The 14182-nt window shown below is 42.7% G+C and overlaps 1 protein-coding gene across 4 annotated transcripts in view; it reads right to left on the reverse strand.

Moving 5' to 3' along the window:
* The window catches only part of BCKDHB (branched chain keto acid dehydrogenase E1 subunit beta), a 148318-nt gene that overhangs the window by 23669 nt on the left and 110467 nt on the right, over positions 1 to 14182 (reverse strand). For 3 of the 4 annotated variants that reach the window (XM_027696675.1, XM_027696646.1, XM_027696653.1), the window contains one exon: positions 10386 to 11828. The exons of the other annotated variant lie outside the window; for it this stretch is intronic. The gene's annotated coding sequence lies outside the window, so the exon portion shown is untranslated. Of the gene's footprint in view, positions 1 to 10385; positions 11829 to 14182 lie in introns of those variants that run through there. 4 annotated transcript variants of the gene reach the window in all.

Raw genomic sequence — 14182 nt, forward strand, 5'->3', positions numbered from 1 at the left:
ACTGCGGTTTGAACTGGATAACAGCCTTCTTTTTCCAGCTCTGTGGCAAAGCAGGGTTGCTCCTGCTCCTGGCACCATGGCATGGCATCACCTGCTTGCTCAGCACCAGACCCTGCCCATTAGCCACACAAACAAGATGCTGCAGGCACTGGCACATTCGTGTGACCACTGACAAAAGGTGTTCCCCACGTGCCAGCAGCTCTCAGGGCAAGCGGATAGCACCCTTGTCGTGGTTTTATCCCAGTCAGCAAACAAGTACCGTGTAGCTACACTGCCCCACCAACGGGATCAGGGAGAGAATCAGAAGGGTAAAAGCCAGAAAACTCATGGGTTGAGATAAAGAGTTTAATAGGAAAGGCAGAAGCCGTGCATGCAAACAAAGCAAAACAAGGAACTAATTCATTGCTTCCCATGAGCAGGCAGGTGTTCAGCCATTCCCAGTAGAGCAGGGAGATGTAAGGGTGACTCGGGAAGGCAAACAGCATCACTTCAAATGTTCCCACTCTCCCATCTTCTTCTCCCCACTTTATATACTGAGCACAATGCCATATGGTCTGGAATATCCTTTTGGCCAGTTTCAGTCACCTGTTGTGGCTATGTTTCTTCCCAACCTCTCATGCACCCCCAACTTAGCATGGCAGTACAAAAAGCAGAGAAGGCCTTGGCTCTGTGTAAACCCTGCTCAGCAATAACAAAAACATCTCAATATTATTATCACTGTGTGATCATGCATCACACATCATTGTATATTCTCACAAATCCAAAATAGCCCTATACTAGCTACTGTGAAGAAAATTAATTCTACCTGAGCCCAAACCAGCACAACCCCGGTCATGGCCCTTCAAGCCCCCGAGCACACCACCTCCACTTTCCTGGAGGTTTGCACTCTTTCATGGGCTGGAAGCTCTTCTCCCATGTGTGACAGAGTTTGGGCCCCTGTGCTCCTGTGGCATGCCATTGGCCATTTTATTTCCATGTGTGCTTGCAACCCAGAAAGACAACAGTAACCTGTGGTGTATCAAAAGCAACAGTGACCAGCAGGTCGAGGGAGGTTATTCTCTCCCCATCCCCCTGCCCCACTCTGGTCAGACCTCACCTGGAGTACTGCATCCAGCTCTGGGGTCCTCACCACAGGAAAGACATGGACCAGTTGGAACGAGTCCAGAGGAGGGCCACAAATATACTCACAGGACTAGAGCACCTGTGCTGTGAAGACGGTCTGAGAGAGATGGGGCTGTTCAGCCTGGAGAAGAGAAGGCTCTGGGGATACCTTATTGCAGCCTTCCAGTACCTAAAGGGAGACTACAAGATGGAGTGGGACTTTTTATAAGGGCATGTAGTGATAGGACAAGGTGGGAATGGCTTCAAACTGAAAGATAGTAGGATTAGATTAGATACTGTGACGAAATTCTTCACTGTGAGGGTGATGAGGCACCGGAACAGGTTGCCCCAGAGAGGTGGTAGATGCCCCATCCCTGGAAGTGTTCAAGGCAAGGTTGGATAGAGGCCTGAGCAACCTGATCTAGCTGAATATGACAGGGGAATTGGACTAGATGATTTGTAAAGTCCCCTTCCAAACCAAACTATTTTCTGATTCTATGATTCATGCTTAGCATCCCAGCCTGCATCAAACCCCAGTAGTTTGCAGGTCTAGGAGAAGTCAGACACACAGTCTAATGGTCCATATGTTCACCTCACAGCTGCCATCACTGGGCTCTCAGTGGTTTGAAGATAACAGACAGGACAAAAAAACGTTTTCAGGACTTTCTCCTCCTGTTTATACTGCCTGAAACAATGTTCTTCTCATGGAGATGTGACATCCTTAGACTTCAGCAATCAAAAGACTGACTTTATGCCGGGGACAAGAGGAGCAAAATAAGGAGGAAACCAAAGCAGTCTTCAAAACAGGAGTCCAGAAGGAAGACAAGGGGACAGAGTGGGCAGCAGCATGCTCAGGGATCTGCAGTCACTGTGAATGCCTCTCTGCCTGGTGCTGGCTCTGACAGCACTCAGATGGGCGACAGAGGAACCATGACTGGCACTTTGGAGTAGGATAATTATAATCTGGGCTCTGCAAGTGTGGGTTAGCTCTCACTGAAATAAACTGCTTGAATCTACAATGAATATCAACATTGTAGGCACAAGGGGCAAGGCAGCAAATTGTAGTAGAATGAAATACCTACATTTAATTATGTCAAATTATATACAATTTGAGAGTTTTTCTGATGCATGCTATTTAAAGTTATGCCTAAGTGCACTTCCTTGTCTGAATAAAGCAGCTTTTGTTGCAAGATGTGGGTTTGCTTTGTAGTTTACAATTTATAGTCTTCACCACATTTTGTCACTTTCTTGTTTCTTGACTGAGATGTTTCTGAACATTTCAAATAGTGGGACATAGCTCAAGTGCCTCACTATATATAGCCTCTTAAAAACTCATGAGCAGTGTTCTGCTGATTTTTTTCCTCCAAGATACTCAAGTGTCTTTAGTATGCTCTTCACCAAAGTGTACATATAACACACTCATGCATGGACAGTAGTCATTGCTCCACCAGCCTAGAATCCATGCCCTTCTACAACAGGTGGATGGGACCAACCCCCCAGATTTTCACTGTAAATAATTTCTGATCAAACAAATCAGGGGTATATAAATAGCCCCAGACTGGCCCAACTGAGCTCCCTTTTGGGCTCTGCAGTTGAGCCCTGCTTTGGGACACTGCCTCAGGAGCTGTGTGCTGCACTCTCATCATGGTGGGGCTGGCAAATTACAAAGTAAGAAGCCTTCATCTTGAGGCAGAGGGACACCTAATCATTTCCAGTGTGGGCAGAGGAAACAACCAACCGGTGAAGCTGAAAGGGTTGCCACCCACACAGTTCAATGGCCCTGGAAATAAAAGAAGGTTTATGTGCAAATAAGAGCCTGAAATAATCTTGTCTGATGGGCTCAGCCTGCAGGATTGTGCAGAGTGAGCTTACAGCCGCAGGCCAGTAAGGATGCACAGCATATCAACAGAGAGACTGTAATTTTGTTCAGCCTCAGTAAGCACAACATTTAGCTGGTGGTGGTGACCCAGACCTGAGCAACTTGTTCACATGCAAAGGCACATGGGAACATTTCTGATCTGGTGTTCCTGCCAGTGTGCAGCCTCAGCACCCTGCCTGAGCTGGAGGGTTGTCCTGAGAGGTGGTTGGTCCTGCACAAGCCGGGTAGTCACATCAACCAACTGGCATGGCCAGGGCCTGGTGGTGAGGCAGCAAGCACTGATGTTCTCCAGGTGTACAGGACACAGGACAATATAGTCATGGCTTTATTTCTCAGTGTTGTGGTTTAACCCCAGCTGGCAACTAAGTACCATGCAGCCATTCACTCACTCCTCCTCTCCACCTCCCCAGTGGGGAGGAGAATAGGGGAAAAAATTGTAAAGCTTGTAGGTTGAGGTAAAAAGAGTTTAATAATTTAAGCAAAATAAAATTACATTAAAACAATACTAATTTTAATAATTACAATAATAATAATAGTAATAGAAAAGAGAGAAAGAGAGAGAGAGAGAGGGAGGAAGAGGGAGAAAACCCAAGAGAAACAAGTGACGCACAATACAGTTGCTCATCACCCTCTGACCGATGACCAGTCCCCTCCTGGTCAACTGCCCCCCGATTACACACTGGGCATGATGTTCTGTGGTATGGAATATCCCTTTGGCCAGTTCAGTTCACCTGTCCTGGCCTTGCTCCCCACCAGCTTCTCATGTGTCTCCTCATTGGCAGAGCATGAGAAACCGAAACGTGCTTGACTTAGGGTAAGCACTACTGAGCAACATTTGAAATATCATTCTCATACTAAATTCAAAACACAGCAATGTACCAGCTACTAGAAAGGAAATTAACTCTATCCCAGCCAAAACCAGCGTCAGGTCTCTGTGTTCCCTGGCAGTGAAAGGGGAGCGTTCGCAGCCATAACTCACCTTGTTGCAAGGGACTGCAGAGACACTTAACGTAGCAGATTTCTCAGCATAGCATCAGAATTAATGAAAAGTCTAAAGAGCTTCATAAATAAGTAATAAAAGAATAAATCTCACTTGAATTTAACTATTTCCCCTGGCTTAAACAACAAGAAAATAAATCCTAAGAACTGGCTTAGAAAATGGCCCCATATTTTGTACCTAAGTTGCAGGATCTCAAGGTTTCATCTATATGGACAGATGTTACCAGCATCGTGGAAGGAATTGAATGTACCCTAAGGATTGCCTGTCCTTAAAAATAAAATTAATTAAACTCATCAGGAAAAATACTTTAAACTTCAGTCTCAGGGAGCCAGATTCATTCAAGAGCAGCCTCACTCATTTCTGTGTGTATATGGGCACAGACACTACAAGTAGCAGTTTGCTTTTGCAGCTATACTCCACTGGGATAATTTTACCTTGAACATCAGGCTGGATGCAGGATGCAGGCAATTTCTGTGCTGCCACAAAGCAGCTATGCAAGAGCACAGGTAGATGAAGCTGAGGAGAGTGAGCTGCTGTAGAAACCCAGACAAATTTGCACAGAGCCTCACTTAAACCACAGCTCTATGGTAGCTGAAGGCTCAGTTAGTGATGCTGACAGCAAAATGCTTAGCAATTTCACTGCTCGTAACACAAGATGAATAATCACACGTTCTTCGTTCGTTCTTTGGTGAAAGCTAATTAGATAAAGTGCCATCTCCCAAAGGCTCATGCTCTGTATGTGACAACACCCCTATCATTGCCTGAGTAGGTGTTTCAGCCTCTTGAGGGCCCTGAGCAATGAATAGCTGTAAGTCACCAAAACTGCCTCCACCCCGGGGGGAGATGGAACAAGAATGGATGGCAGGGAGTGAGACACAATGGCTGCAGGCACCACAGGTAGGTAACAGATGCACAGACTGTGATGTCCAGGCTAGCTCCCTCTCCCAAGGGGCCAGGGCTGGGATTGGCAGCACAGCAGGAAGCCTGGGGTAGCTGGGATCACTGGTTGAGGACAGGCAGGGTTATGACCCCACAATGAGATCCTAATGCCCATCTCACACCTCCCTCTCACTCTTCATCACCCATCAGCAGCAGCTGCCACTGGTGTGGTACTACTCCACCACCTCCCCTGGCTCAGGCCCTCCTGCCTGGGGGCAGTAAAGTCTCCCTACACCCAGGAAAGCTGTGGATTGGTTGTGGCACAGAGTCAAGGCAGGAAGGGAAAGATCGAGGGAGAAGGCCAAGACTTCAGACCATCTCTGCTCAGCAAGGCTGTTCAACGCACACTTGGCTTTTTTTCAGTCACCTCTAACTCAAGTGTAACAAAAACCAAATGAGGAACAGCTCAATAACCTATACTTTGGTTTCATTATAAGCAAGTGTGACAAAAATCACTTCAAAAATTTAAAACTGTTGCAATTGAAGGAGTAGCTGGGTTGTTGGTAAAAAGAGAGGAGGAAAACTTTACTGAAGAGATGGGGTGTGGTGGGAGTGATGGAAAAATCATTTGAGAGGAATAAGTTATGATTACTCTAACTTTGCCTTTCATCCTTTTTGTTGTCCATGTATTCACATTTGAATGCCAGCCTCCTCTCACTTTCCTTCCCAAGCCAAATTCTGTTTTGTGAATGAAAAACAAGACCAGTAGGTTACAACATGAGATGCCATGAAACCATTAGAGCTGCACTTGAACAAGGCTGCACTTTGTTCCTCCTCTGCCTCACTGCTCCCTCTCTCTCGGCATCTGAAAATCCCTGAGGCCAAGCCAGTAGGCATTAGAACATTGTAGTCACTGCAAACACGATCTTCCTGGGTTTTATGGATAAATAATTACCCAAAAAACACTCTAATATGTGACACACACCTCTCAAGTGCCTTCTGCATTTACTTGAGGCGTTGCTCTGCAGTAGTAGAGGAAAGTCTACAGCACTACATTGCAGCCACAGGTCCTGCTAGAGGCAACTTCCCTGCATCTGCTGCACAAACTATCCCAAAATTTTAAGCCTATCTAGGTTTTCCCATTCCTGCAAACCCATGGATTAGAAAATACAAAGTGTGAGACAGCTGAGCTGCATGTGGAAAGCTGCAGTGCTGCACCACAAATGCATGCAGGCTTGGAATCACACGGTGGCTGTTGGGTCCTGGGTTGTCACTGAAGAACAGTCATTCTCTAACATCTCCTCTGTGCAACCACCACTGAGACCCACTGTTTGGATGTGCTGCTCCAGGCATAGCCAGACCCCATCCTTCGGCTTGCAGGCATAAGCGGTCCCGCTGCCACAGCTCGACTAGAGCCAGGGCTCTGTAAGCTCTCCTGCCCTCGCCCCTGGCCAAACCAGAGGTACTTGGGATCCTGGTATTGCTCCACACGCCCCCAGTGTCCTCTACCAGCCAGACCCTTGTCAAGGGCTGCCTCAAGGCCCTCAGCACAGCTGAAACCGGCAGGGCAGCAGGGGAAGCTTTACGCCCTGTGCAGCATATTGCAGAGATCTGAGAAGCCAAGCAAACCACATTTGGATGCAGGGGCCTCTCACTGGCCTGCAGGTGCATGGATGGAGGTGGCAGTGCAGACTGCACTCCCTGCCCACCCCCCACCAGCCACTGGAGCAGCCCTGCATCTCCACTAACTCCCTCGCTCTCCAGGTTTCCCCCTGGGAATGACAGGACAAGTCTAGGTCACGCATGACCAGCCCAAATTCATAATGGGAGCTAACCAGAGAGGCTTTGCCTGGAGAGGGAACAATTGTGCTCGTTTGCGCTGCTTCGTCACCCAGGCTAAGTGGGTGGGGGGAGCAGCAAAGGCTGTCACTATATATAATCTATATATTAGCAGCACTGTTTTCAGCACAAATCCAAAACACAGCCCCATACAAGCCACTGTGAAGAAAGTTAACGCTACCCCAGCAAAAACCAGCACAGATGGAAAGACTGGAAAGAAACCATCTGCCTGAAGCCCAAGTCACTTACCTCAGAACTGCCTGAGATCGCTCAGGGCTGGAACTAACAGGCATGGCAGTGCTCACAAACAGTGCAAGAAGAGCGCAACCACAGGAATCATAAATTCAGACAATTTTTGTTTTCAGCAAGTACTCAACTGCAAGCAGAGTGCAAGTAAACAGGAATGATTTAATTATCATATAAAAGTAATTAATTACACACAAGAATCAACAGGAGGGCCTTCTCAAACACTGGTGACACATTACTGTCAGTTGTAGAACAGTTAGCCACAGACCTACATGAGCAAGACCAGACCCTAGTTTCTACTCTTAAAGTAGCATCATTATTTTGGCAGACAAACATAGGCTTTAAAAACATCACCAAAGTCCATAGAGCACTTTCAAAGCAAGTAACATAAAACCAAAGCTGGGGCTGCTTCAGTGTTGCACTTGTAATATGGAAATAGGCTAATGATCAAACTAATCAGTATTGTTCATCAGGAGGCTTAGTGCTTCCTTCTAGAGGGCTGGGGACAACTAACTTGATGTTAAGTATGGGTGGAGCCAGTGCGACTTGTAGCAGCTGAACTGAGGGACAGACCATCTTCTCCCAGCTTCTTGCACCACGTAGTGCATGGCCCCAGCATCCACATAACACTTCGTGTGCTTATTCTCTGCTCCCTTTCCCTTCTGTCAAAAGCATGAAATAGGTAATTTAATCTGAAGTTAAGTATCTAATGTCCACATGTGCGCTGTGATCCCATGACAGCTACAGCCACTGGAGAATTCGATCCTGTTGCCCACACATTTAGCAATGATGCCCAAGATAACTTAGGGTATCAAGAAAGATGCACCTGACTGGCAGGTATGACTGAGGACTGATGGGAGACCTGAACCTTTCCTGACGACCAGTCAAAGGCCAGGCAGGACACCTTACAGGATCTAATGTGGCACTGTGCATTGACAACCAAGGCAGTCAGTTCAGCCTATAGAATGAGTCAGATTATCCTAAAGGAACTTGGTACCACTTCAACTGCTCTGTTCAGCCACACACACACATAGCTCAATGCTTAAATTTTAGGTGGCTTAATCCTAGGCTGAATCCCACACACAGCCTACAGGAAGCAAGTGGTCTGTAGTTCCTTCATCTCCCATTAACTCCATTGCTCATGGCTTAGCTGAAATTGAAGTAGGTCCTGTTCACGTTATCTTCAGATATTCATCAGAAACCTTGTGAGTTATGGTAACCAACGCCAGCCAGGGGACATTTATAAGACTGGGGTTTTGCTCTAAATTATTCACCTCAAGGAACTAAAAGCCCAGTTCAGGATCAGCCCATCACCCAGGAGACAACATTTTCTTTCACACACAACATCATATATCCCACCTTATGTACTCACTGGAGATTTGAGCAATTTATTTTGAAAATCAAGGAATGCACCAATCTCAGTGCTGGCATTTATGCAAGTTCACAGAAAAAATAGTCAGACATCAGCTATCAAGCTCCAGAAAACAAAGGGCTCCATTTAGATGCCTGAATGCCAGCATCTAGTGCCATTTGAGATGCCCTAAGGCACCCAAGATACACATGGGGTTGGCAGATATCACATAGGACTTATGGAAGCAGAAGCTGGAGCCATGGAGCCCATGCAGGATACCCCAGGGTGTCTCAAATGGTACTTGATGCCAAAGCATAAGCAACCAAATTAAGTTTTAAAAATCCTGTTTATACTGAAGTCAGCAGTATGTCTCCCATATCTAATAAACATGTATCTTGCAGAGCAGCTAAGCAGCAAAAGAGCTACAAAGGAATTGCATCCTTATTTTGGGTCTGCTGAAATCTGGCAGAGCTTACAGACTGTGTCAGCTTATTTTGTTATGAACATATAATGCTCACTGAACCCCATGAACTGCTGTGATAACAATCTCTGCCAGCTTGCTGAATGGATTCCTTTCAATTGCTGCCTCTGAAGTTATGTGGCTAGAACAGAGCTTCTGCAGTATACCAGTGCACCAGGAACACTGGTTTTTAGCTTCGGGAGCAAGAAAGTTGTCCGAAAAGATTAATGGCTCAGAATTGATTATCAGACTGCAGGAGCAGAAGGTCATTGTGTCAAGACTCCTGGCTACTGCAGTGAGAATGTACTGCTGGTTAATCCTCTTATAAACACGTGCACTGCCACGAGGAGGAATACCTCAAATGATTTAAATCCAATTTGTATTAATCGGTGCACTGTTTATTACAGTGCAGTTGTCATGGCACTACAGTCTACAGGAGCTAGATGACAGCAGAAGAGTATACAAGTCTTTCATCTGCAGTTAATAAATCTGGGGTCCCATGAAGACTGTGTATGTCAAGAATCACAGAACAATTTACGTTGGAAAAGGCCTCTAAGAGACCAAACATTATCCCAGTATTGTGAAGTCCACCACTAAACCATGTCCCTAATGTCACATCTACATGTCTTTTAAATACCTCCAGTGACAGTGTCTCTGCCAACTTCCCTAGGCAGCCTGTTCATGCTTGACAATGCTTTTGGTGAAGAACCCAGCACTAAACTAGCTACCATAAGTATTTCCAGCAATTAGTGTTACACGAGCATGGCTAGACAGGTTAATAATTTTCTGGACTATCAGCAAGGAGTAGTGACATGATTTTTCCCTGAGGAGTTACTTAGAGTGAAACAACCAATAGCCAGGTTAAATCTGAGAATATTCCACCACACATTTTTTCCATAATCTAATTAATCTAATTAAAAGACCTAAGTGGTGAAAAAAGAGAAAATATGATTTGTCTTTGGATTTTATTATTAAGGAACTTAATGAAAATTGGTACCTACTAGCATACACCTTCTTGTCCAATTTAGAACTGTAAGTCATTTTTCTATAACGCAGTTTAAACAGCCTCCAACCTTGAGCACAGGTTATGTGAGTGAATACTGCCATCTAGGCAGGCTTTTGGGAGCAGCACCTATTTCTACAACATTATCCATCTCTGCCTAGGAAAAGTATTCTATTATCCAAAACAGAGGAGAAAGGAACGGTTTTTTTCATACTATTAAAACCAACATATTGCCAGTCACCAAAAATACAAAACCTGTCCCTCAACCACATTGTCACAGTCCACATTACGAGCAAATATTTTCTACATGTTTATTAAGAAATATATTATTCCATATTTCCATACAAGTTAATTGAACTTAAGCTTTCCATTAAATTAGGAATTGCTTTTATCAATGAAAACTGCAAATACAAAGTATATTGTATTAAGGCTATTAATTACCAAATACATTTTACTATGGCAGTAATATAATTGCATCTATTTTATATGCTTTGAAATATAGTAACAGTATGTTTTTAGAAGACAGTTACTAAAATATCTATTGATGTTCTACAAAGACAGAAATAATTTTTAAAACCATTTTTCTTCATACAACCAAAATAGCTTCCATCCAGCAGGAAAAAAATATAAAATATATAATGCATCTATTTTATTTAAAACAATAAACAAGTTCTATACATGACATTTATGGGAGACTTACAAGACTTCACTAACAATCTCATTTTGATTGGAGACATTAACAACTAGCTTCACTATCAGTTGTGCGATTCTTCAGGGAATTCACAAACTACGAATGCAGAATATTGCACAAAATGGTAGTAGGACTCAAAAAGATTATCATTTAGCACTTTCCATAGATACAAGTCCTTTGAACATGAGTTTTTGAATAGAGTTCGGCTGAGGGCAAGCATTGCCATATATTACAAAAAATTAAGTACACCACAGGGATTGCTCCTGAGGTTTGGGAGAGTGAGATAAGAGTTGCCGAAGAGCTCTGAGACACACGCCACTGAGATGTCGGCATGTGCACCTTGGCACCCATCGAGGACAGATTTCCCTTGGATGTCAGTGGATCTGCTCAATTAACAACCTCCCATGTGATCAAAATGGGTGATAGGAGGGCATGGGATGAAAATCCACAGTGAAGTTATCCCCCTCAGCTTCCTCCCTGGCATGTTTCAGCTGACACCTTGAGGATTGTCCTGAGCAGCTTTGTGTACAAAGGTATTCTTCTTTCTCCCTGAAAATTTCCATGTATAATCATGGAAATGTGATTATCTGGCTACTGGCATACATCTCCCCAACCCTTTTGCTCATGCAGCATGAGACTGGTTTGTGCAGAGAGTAAAGCAACCAAGAAACTGGGAAGTGCTTTTTGCACGACTGCTTAGTAGCAGACACATCATATATCTAGAGGAAAAATATTTAAACAAAGATATTGCAGAAAGAATGTACCAATTAAGCCTCTCACCTATAGCAACAAAGCAAAAACCTCTCTCTTCCCTTTTCAAGAAAAATAGAGTTTCTCCTTGCAGAAAGGAAAATTAAGTATTACAGACTATTATGCATGAAGCCACTCAACTGAAAGACAGCCAATGCCAGTAGTTAAAGCAGGTCTCCACCACACAAGTTGGTCTGGCTGTCTAAGATTTATTTTGCTGAAAATACAGTCACATTCAAATCACTTCTTTGGGTTTTTCCAAAACAATAGCAAAACTAAGAGACAACATGAGCATAATATGTTTTATTGAATAAAATTCTGCTTCTAATATTTACACAGTGAAGACTAGAGATGTAACCTAGTGAAGCATGGCTATGTGTAACATACATATGACATCTGGAATATCTTCAAATACATCTGAAACTACTTATTATATCAATCACCTCCCCATCACTGATTTAATAATTAAGGAAAATTTGAAGTTTCTGAAGAGTAGCCAAGATGAATATTACGAATAGCTGAGTTAGAAGAAAACAGTCTGTTATGTAAATTCCAAACCCGAAAGACCTGAATAAAGTGTCAAGAGTTTTGAAGGCAGCTTCTGTATATCTCTGTTGTTCTTCTCATCTCTGCAGAAAAGATGACAAAACAAATTATAAATCTCAAGGCTGAAAGTAATATCCACACCTTAAACACACAGTGCCCTCCATGGTAATCTTACTTATTAAATTCATAATGTCTTAATGTCAAGGTGTGTGAACTATAACAAAATACTTACCCATTTTTTATTAAATACTATTTAATGCTATACTATTTAGTTACTATTTTTAAAGATGCCAAGGTAGACCCACAGAAATCAGAAATGCTGTGACTGATATCTAGTGTCAACACAACATTAATTATTGCCATGTACACAAAAATTTTATGAAGTGTCTTCCATACCACTCTAGAATGTTAAGCAAAGTGTTATGTGTTTTTTCTGGAGCTCTACTAGATAAACTATCATTCTACTACTACAATGAAGAGGGGTCTTGTAAGAAAAATATACCTTACCTGTTTACAGGGTTGTTTTTTTAAGATAATTTCCTTATTGATATTGCATGAATTCTTGGCAAGGTTTGAATGCAAGTAATAGACTTGCAACAGCCATACTAAAAGACTAACTTATAGCTCTAGTAGACTGTTATCTTATATTTGGACTACTCACTAGTTGTAAATAAGACATGATTCACTGGCTAATTGCATGATTTTTGTCATCCAGCAGGAAAAGATCATAAATCAGAAATGTTGTGCTCTACTCAAGCCTCTGCAGACAGCCTGGGTTACAGACAGCGCATTATTAGGCAGGCATTCTAGCCTGCCACATTTGCAATTTCTGTGTTGAAAAAAAAGCTGGTTGTTAGTCTCAGGTTAAAAAGATCTTGCACAGTCTCTCATACCTTACTTACCAAACAGGGAGGGGAATTATAGTTTTCCGATACCTCAAGTTAACCTGAATAAAGTCCTGATGAATAGCCAGGAGTACAAGGAAGATACAATTATGAACCAAAGCACCTACCAGGTACCTACCTGTTTCCCAGCACAACCAACTTCAAATACATGGTTGGAAAGAAAACTACATTTAAATCAACCACCTGATATCCCCTAACATCACCTAACCTTTAAGCACCAAGACTAAACTTTTCCATAAAATAGTTCCATAATGAAGTTCAGTGCGATAGCTTTGCATTTTAAGAGACTATATTTGTAACAGTAATGATGTCTCTCCATAAACACACACCATCACAGAGGTAAACTGTAACCTGCCAAGCAATAGCTTTAAAATTCAGAATTTGACAAGAAAACAAAATATGCAAATGTGGTAGTAAAAGCTGCAAAAGATAACAGAAAAGCACTTAGCTATCTGCCATTTCTAAGCCACAGTCACCCCTCAACATATTTGTGTATCATAATAGTATATTTCATAACATTTGTGGTTATTTTCTTCCATTTCTTCTTTTAGGGTTTTTCCCCTCCCTCAAATGAACAGCTAGACATCATCCCATTTACACAGGAAATTTATCTGTTTTCCAACTACAGAGAGTTATCTGGAACACAGCTGTCTACCTGGAAGCTATTTCTCTTATAGCTAACATAGCTACAAAATTTAATAACTAAGAAGCTGCTGAAAGACAGAGACTTTGCTCTTGCCTGTCTCATCAGTAAGGTATACAGGATGAATTGACAAATGCTGCCTTTAAGCAGGAAATCCATCTGTGCTGTCAATGTCAAGATAAGCAACTATCTATGTGTGAGATGTTGTCAACACAGGTTGAATAAAACCAAATGTACATTAAAATAATAAGGGTAACTTTAGAAATCATTAACTGCAGCATTCAGCTTGAAACCCTGCATTAGCCTCAGACAAGAAGCAGTAAGTTAATTCAGGTGTCTGAGAAGACCCTTTCTGGGTTGAGGTACATTTGTGTACACAGATGAATACATTTCAGGAAGAATTTTGTTTGCTAAGATGCAGATCTCTTCTTTGTAAAGCGAGAAATTCTTACTTGGTGAGCAAGGGTAGAAAGACTTTGATACACCAATATCTTAAAAGCATAAGTACAAATAAGTTTGGAATTGGCATGTCCATGCTTTAATATAAAAACTGTTTCCAGATCTAAAGACAACTTTCAAACAATGGTAGAACATGAAATATCATAAATAAAACTTGGTGCTATCCAGTAACAAGGGGAGGGAATCATATCACTGCAGATTTCATTAAATGACATTTCAGGTAGCTTCTCACTCAAAATACAGAGATTTCAGGACATGTTAGAAAGGACAATCTGACGTATACCATTGATATATTTGACTATTACCACTTGTGTCTTTTTTTCCACAGCCTACCTTAAAGCCATAGATTAAGCAATTCTTAGTAAGCCGTCAATTAAGAGACAAAAGAGGAAGGCAGCCAGCCACATCACCAGGTTGCGTCTAACAGAAA

Source organism: Neopelma chrysocephalum, unplaced genomic scaffold (genome assembly GCF_003984885.1).
Source record: "Neopelma chrysocephalum unplaced genomic scaffold, ASM398488v2 Primary Assembly neopelma1_23b, whole genome shotgun sequence".
In the NCBI taxonomy this organism is placed as follows: domain Eukaryota; kingdom Metazoa; phylum Chordata; class Aves; order Passeriformes; family Pipridae; genus Neopelma; species Neopelma chrysocephalum.